Raw genomic sequence first — 6,128 nt, 5'->3', positions numbered from 1 at the left:
CCGCATATAAAAAAAAATATAACAATCAAAAATTTGCTGGGAATTGGATCACATAAGCGCCGAAGGTAAACACTTCTTAGAATCTAAAGCCAGTAAGCAATCGGCTACAACATTCGTGGATACCATATATGTTTACCATGTTTTAAATTGAGATGACTTTACCATATTAAATAGTAAATTTTCTCGTTTTAATATGCCTTGAGTAAGATTATATTAGAATTAATAATTTCTTCCACGCCTTATGTAACCAGTAATAACTGTAATATAAGGCACGTAACTTATTATGAGAAACGAATAATAAAATATATATTAAACCACATGGTATGATAATTGATGACTGTATGATATGAGGACAAACTTAGAAAAACAACTAAATCTTGTTAAAAAAACATGGAGAACATTGGTCGGTATGGACACCAATGAAAGACTAAACCGATCGAGTTCCTTTCTGCACTTATACATGTGTGTTTTACTCTGGCCCAATATTTACTAGCGGTACCTGACCATATTTATCGCTTTAGTATGTAAATTACCTATACGTGTTAAAGACAAAAATATTCTGGGTTGCGATCGTGGGTCGCGACGAAAAGGGATAGCGTGTGTTCGATAATGACATCATTTTAATCCGAGTGACGAAAAAGAGAGGGTTTATGTAGGTATTTCTCGAGTGATATATATAATGTGTTTGTATGCATGCCGGAAAGTCAATATCAAACTGTTGGAAATTATATGAAGTGTCGTTAATTTATCTAAGTTGTGAGAGTAAAATAAGTTAGATCTAATCAATATAAGCTTGTAAACTTGTTGTACCTACTGTCATCTTTACACGTACGGCCAAATACTCAATCCGCAACCGCGTTCTGTTTATTAGGCACATAACCTATCTATCACAGAAAAGTCTAAACTAAAATAAATAAAATCATTGGCCAACTGTTAGACGATATTCTGAATAAACTACGTATTTTATGTACTTAGGTAAGTATCTACAATTAATGGTCATCAAAATATAATGTATAAATCGGTAACATTAACCGGCCATATTTTGATGCAGCGGATGCGTGATAGAGATTATTTCTATTAAAAATTGATTTTGCATGATGATCTGTTTATTTTTGCTGTCGATTCCCTCGAGCCAGGTCACCTTTTATCATTTTGTCAAGTCAAATTTATCCCTGAGTTAAAATCCATCCTACTAGTTCTATGATGAACCAGCTAGATGGTATCCCTGTGGACGTGTGGTGAAGAGTTGACGACTGAGGTCAATGTCACGTCTAGCGCAGCTCGCTTTTCGCTCGTCAAGGCCTCTTATTGGATCCTGTAACTGTTGTTGCCGATACCTAATATACCTATGGTTGTTAAGAGTAGCAGTACCACGTGTAATTATTTACTGTACGATAAAAAACTGGTTAAGTACCGGTAAATACGGAAAAAATTTGGTCGTATTTCTGTTGTAAAATTTGAAACACTTTAACAACTTGGCATTTTTGCGGTCTAATAATTATTCGTAATTAAACTTCTATAGATACTTATACGCTTAAGTATTTATAGTCGCCGAGCACTAATTGAAGCACAAAAACAGTAGGTATATGGCGTGAGGTGCCGATTATTTTATCATTATTACTCTTGACAGGGTAATGAATGACCAAATAAAGAAGCAACCAAGTTAACAAATGTCTTTCGGCACGACATAGTCGTAAAACACACTAAAGCAAAAATCACCAAGAAAATATATTTTCTTGGAGACGATAAGCCTAGCAGAGGCAAGGAAAGACTGGAACTAAATTGTCCTTTAGGGCTACGCATTTTCAATAGGAGGAAAATCTTGTCAAAGATATTGTGAAACAATCCGAAGATTACAACTTCCTATGTTACAGCAAAACCAGTAAAGAAGCGAGAAGATTTATAAATAATTCAACGTTGATACAATGAGTTTACCTTTTTGTAATTGACAGATCGTTATACATTGGGCTATTTGCCTTATTTTAATAAACACAAAAGTCAATATTATTAGATTATTACAAGCATCATACGATTAGGCGGCGTATTTTAAATAATAACCTATTTTGTCTGTTAAATGTTGACTCACGCTAGACCGGGCCGGGGCCGGGCCGTGCCCACGTGATCACCGAGCAGCCGTCATAGAAAATTACATGGGGGTTGTGCACAAATCACGCGAGGTGTTTTCGGCTACTTTTTGACCCCCCCTCCCCCTTGGTGATAATTGGTGAGGTTTTTGGCTACTCCCCTCCCCCACACAACCTCACGTGTATTTTTTCATTCGACCTAATTTTAAGATAAATAGTATTGTATATGGGTGTGGCCTGTAATATGAGCAAAAAATTAAACTGTAGGCTGTACTCGTCATACTTACTGACCAACATTTGATCAGCTACTTTTAAAAATAACTTGTGGTTTGATTTTTAATACACTTTAAAGTTTATTCTAAGACGCAATGTATTGCGAATTTAGTTATGTTTAAGGCGTGACAAGCAACGTCAATCACAATGATATGGCGTGGCGATGGCGTCTATTGAAGATAATATTTATTTTGTATGAAAAATAGGAAGTCTAAATACTTCATAATTTTTAAAAGTTGTTGAACAAAAGTGTCACCGTTTGAGGAGTACAATCTATGCTTTAATTATTTGCTCGTGTTACAGGCCACACGCGGTATAGAAAATCTTGTTTGTTTTTCTATTTTCGTTAAATAGACTCGTTATTTTGAAGTGCAGTGCAGAGTGAAAATTTATGTTTAACGAAACCAAGAAAAAGTACCTACTCATGTGGTAGGTTTTTTTCTTAGTTTCGTTCACTGTAGAAAAATACACGTGAGGTTTCCTTTTACCCCCCTCCCCCAACGTGATCTATCGTTTTTTCAACGTTTTTTCGTGACCCCCTCCCCCTATCGAACCTCGCGTGATTTATGCACAAGCCCATGTCGGACGCCTCGGCCCGGGCACGGCCCTGTAGTGTGAGTCATCCTTAATGTTGTACTTTTATCCAGAAGTTTTGAAATACCTGTATGATTATACATTATTAATATCCATTATTGTAAAATTTACTATCATTGTTTCCCCCCGGATCCGTTAAGTAAGAATCATTACGAGTATTAACGTAAAATGTCCTCAACGGGATTCAAATTCTGGACTACCAACTTCTTTAGTAACTATAAGTACTCACTACGCCTTTCATCAGCCACTTCAATAAATGGCTGATTTCCAAATCCACCATCTCACTGGTTTTTGTGGCTATAGCTGTGCGTGACTTTACCTCGCAAACAATGACAGATGAACAATAACATAAATTAAGTCTAATAAACTGCAAACGATCAATGACTATTACTTGAGATAAGCTGACATTGACCTTCGCCGTGTTCGGCGCTGATTATGACCATGCAAGTTTGATGACCCGGTTTTTAAAAGTCAGTTAAATGGGTACATACAGGGTGATTCATGAGACGTGAGCAGGACTAATCCTGCACACTCAGTAACTGATAATTGATCGATCACCGTCGTATTTAGGTGAAACAGCCAGATTTTTTTCCTATTTTTTAACTTTTTGGTGAGGGCAAATTTAATCCTCTACAATCATGATCACCCTACAAGACCTAATTAATAAGCATAAAACCTCTTTAATTTTTGATTACGAAGAAAATAAACTGTCAAACTTGAGTGAGATACGAGTTTTCAAAAGTAACCAGACCGCGATGACAGTGGTGACATTCAATTTGACACAGAATATCGGTAGTTTAGTATTCTAATTTTAGGGTGACCACGCATGTCGTAAATAAATTAATAACTTTTTTTTTCAACTCGACTAGAAAATTAACGTTAACCTCACTAATACTGATACGAAAGTGTTGCTTATAATCTACGAAATGCGCAGTATTAGTCCTGCTCACGTCTCCTGAATCAACCTGTATAGTTATGCGCTCATTGCGCTATGATTTCATTCATTGCCATTCAACTTGAGGCTTATTCGAACTGTACTTAGCTATATTGCTCAAATTGATCTCTGTTTGACATCACAGCATCACACACGGCGAATTCCAGTAAAAATGGAATCAGACCAAGTTTGAGTTAAACTTTTCCGCGCGCTTTCTAAGTATTTAAATTTTAGATTGTCCATTTGAATTGAAGGGATGTTTACAAAAACAACATAACTGCTTAGAGCGGTTGACACTTTTTTAAGAACATTGTTAATCGTTTCAGGTGTCAACCAGTGTAGTCAGTTATGTTGTTTTTGTAAACATCCCTTCAATTGAATTTTCGCAACTAATTTTTTTTTACACAGGTCGACCTAGCTAGGCCCAAACTAAGCAAAGTTTGCACTATGAGTACCTAGTAAAGTAAGCTACGATATACATATATATAATACGTACCTACTTATTATATGTGTAGGTACATTTACATGAATAATGAATGCCCTTACCGGGATTCGAACCCGGGATCTCCTGCTTCATAGCAGGCAATTTATCAACTCTTGCTTATTATCAGAGAGTAGAAAAAGTAACTTAAAAATTATTAAACAATAACAATTAAATAGTAGGTATAACCAAAGAGAAAAGTCTTCTTTTGAAATACTTCATATTTTTTATTAATCACTATGTTAGGATAACCATGTAAAAAAAAGCATAAATAAGGGATAAATTAAAACTTAAAAAATATATACTTTTGATTATTTTAAAAGCTTAATTTAGGGGCTTAGTTAGGGAAGATGTGTGTAAAGCATTGATTTTTTATTACCAATTTGAAGTCACCCTGCATGTACATATATTCTAGTCTAATATTATTATGTAGTCCGTTATTACTATAAGACGATGCATGCATAATGTAGGCATTATACGTACCTATGAGTTGTATGTATCTATAGGTAGGTACTTGTCTAGTCCGTTCGCCTGTGATCCTAACAATAATTACAAATCAATTATATTTACAACCCGTGCTTTACATCGTGAACAGACCGATCGTGACTGACAATTATATTTAAAACCGAATCCCCGTAACATCACGTCATAATACAATAATACATACATCCATATCATACTTATCAACATTTCCATTTTTTATATATTTAGGTATTTGCAAAAAATATAATTTTGTTGTACGTAGGTATGAAATAATAGGAGACGTAAAAAGTCAGATGCAGGTGGTTTATCTTTTATTCCGGGTTCTCCTCTCTTAGCATAGTTTATTTTGCGAGTATACTGCCCAACACGTATAACATAACATAATAACGCATAATAGCCGCATCAGCTACTTATTGGAAAACTTATTCAATCGTTTACTTACTGTATTATCGCGAAATAAATCCCACATTCCTACCTACCTCATTTATATCGATAAAGAAAATCAGACTTTAATAAGCCTTCTTTCGGCAGTCAGATAAAAAATAGCTTACTAAAATATCGTACTGAAAAAATATATTTGTAACTACATACATATTTAATAGGTAGGTACTTATAAAAAACAATCTCTTATTACATCTCTACCCGTCATGATTATCAAGTTTGCTGGCACTTCTATCATATTTGCACCTTATGCGTTGCAAAACTATTCCTAAGCCATATACTCGTATATCTTCAACCTTATTTAAAGGCAGAAGTTGTGAGTTTCCTACAAAAACAGGGGCCACTGACGGGAAATTAAAAATAAAATTATTAGGAGCCAACTGTTCAAATTAGCAGTTTGTTTTTACATCTTTCTGATCTGTCTCTAAGATCTAGAAAGTTTTCCACAACGTTAAAAAAGAAAGACACAAGAAAGTTATTGACCTATGCAAATCGAAACCCATAAAAAGAAGATTACTTTGCAACTAATCCATTATGCTTATCGGAGCATTTAGTGGCAAAAAGTCGATTTACTATCTGCTATAGGGCTTTCTAAAAAGAGAACGAAGGTATGGAATCCGCGAGATCCGCGTTCACTCACTTACAAAAAATCGCAAGGCCGGCTATAATTAGACTTTCACCTATTATTAATCCCTAATAGAATGTAATTAGTATCGTAAAAGTAACTGAAATTTGTGGCTTGCTTCGGCAGGATATCTGTTTAATTGATTATGTTCTTATAAGCAGACAACGTAAATTTTATAGCATTTTCGATGCAGCGGAGTGGTGTTAACGGAAT

At 35.0% G+C, this 6,128-nt stretch overlaps 1 protein-coding gene across 1 annotated transcript in view; it reads right to left on the bottom strand.

The window, feature by feature from the left end:
- LOC134791442 (uncharacterized) overlaps positions 1 to 6,128 on the bottom strand; it is a 251,576-nt gene that overhangs the window by 242,497 nt on the left and 2,951 nt on the right. The window lies entirely within an intron of this gene.

Source organism: Cydia splendana, chromosome 6 (genome assembly GCF_910591565.1).
Source record: "Cydia splendana chromosome 6, ilCydSple1.2, whole genome shotgun sequence".
NCBI lineage: Eukaryota > Metazoa > Arthropoda > Insecta > Lepidoptera > Tortricidae > Cydia > Cydia splendana.
Note: the sequence above shows the minus strand (reverse complement) of the source record. Positions and strands in the feature narration are given on the sequence as shown.